At 47.3% G+C, this 1,501-nt stretch overlaps 1 pseudogene across 1 annotated transcript; it reads right to left on the bottom strand.

Annotated features, from left to right (window-relative positions):
* Positions 1-312: 312 nt before the first annotated feature.
* LOC108586475 lies at positions 313-1,101 on the bottom strand (annotated as a pseudogene). Its single transcript, XR_001903851.3, has one exon. The product of XR_001903851.3 is annotated as an E3 ubiquitin-protein ligase RBX1 pseudogene (transcript).
* Between the last annotated feature and the right edge of the window lie 400 nt (positions 1,102-1,501).

The following is a 1,501-nucleotide window of genomic DNA, read 5'->3' on the forward strand; positions in this document are numbered from 1 at the left end:
ACTCCATCTCAGCTCACTGCAATCTCCGCCTCCTGGGTTTGAGCAATTCTCCTGCCTCAGCCTCCCAAGTAGCTGAGATTACAGGTGACTGCCACCATGTCCGACTAATTGTGTGTGTGTGTGTGTGTGTGTTTTTAGTAGAGACAGGGTTTCACCAAGTTGGCCAGGCTGGTCTTGAACTCCTGACCTCAAGTGATCTGCCTGCCTTGGTCACCCAAAGTGCTGGAATTACAGGCGTGAGCCACTGCACCTGGCCACTTGATGCCAGATTTTCTTTCTTTTTGCAAGTTCCATTTTTCTTTTTTTTTTTTCTTTTTTTTTTTTTTTAGAATCCAACTGGACTTTATTTGACACAGAATACAATATGGCTACAGAAACAGCAAACTGAAAAAACAAAGCAGAAAAAACACGGTTCCATCTAATCTGTAATTAGGTAACAGCAGGGAAAGTCATTAAATGAATAACAAAACAAACTTGATGGAAGAAGTCTTTTCCTAGTGCCCATACTTTTGGAATTCCCACTCTCTGTTGTCCAGTGGACACACCTGTGGCGTTTTGAGCCAGCGAGAGATGCAGTGGAAGTGAAAAGCATGGTTACAGACTCCCCATGCGACGGTACATTCTTCTGAAGTAGCAGACGCCTGGTTAGCTTGACATTCTATGCAAAGATCCATAATGTGGTTCCTGCAGATGGCACAGTTATCAACCACAATATCCCAGGCCCAGAGGGCTACTGCATTCCACTTTTTCACTTCAAAGCGCTTCTTGCCCGCGCCGCTGTTGGTGCCGCTCAGGGTATCCACATCCATCGCTGCCGCCATTTTGGAAACACACGGTCTGTCGTCCCCCATTTTTCATCATGCAAACATAATTTCCCCAAGATCATGGTTTCTTCTTGTCAGAGTCATTGGTTGTTTGCCAGGCAGGCTCAACTTTGCCAGACACACAACTGCGGGGGGTGGGAGAATGTAGCTTCAAGGCCTCACCTCCTGCCCTGACAGGCCTGATTGTTTGCTCCCAGGAATTTGCATTACATGGATTTGGAATCCCTGTCAGTGGGCCTCTCTGACTGTACACCCTAAGCATCTGCCATCAGGGCAAGATGATGTCATGATGAAGGGCCCGGACTCTGGAGCCAGACAGAGCTAAGTTCAAATCCAGACTCTTCCACTTACTTGCTGTGTGATCTTGACTGAGGCACTTAGTCTCCCTAAGTAAGCCTCAGTTTTCTCATCTGTCAAACAGGACTACTACTACTAATAATCTTGCCTGCTTCATAGCATGTTGTGAAGATTGATTAAGAGAATGCAGCCAGGTGCGGTGGCTCACACCTGTAATCCCAGCACTTTGGGAGGTCGAGGCAGGCAGATCACAAGGTCAGGAGTTCGAGACCAGTCTGGCCGATATGGTGAAATCCCATCTCTACTAAAAACACAAAAAACTAGCCAGCGTGATGGCAGATGCCTGTACTCCCGGCTACTTGGGAGGTTGAAGGGAGAGA

This window comes from Papio anubis, chromosome 5, assembly GCF_008728515.1.
Source record: "Papio anubis isolate 15944 chromosome 5, Panubis1.0, whole genome shotgun sequence".
Classification (NCBI taxonomy): Eukaryota; Metazoa; Chordata; class Mammalia; order Primates; family Cercopithecidae; genus Papio; species Papio anubis.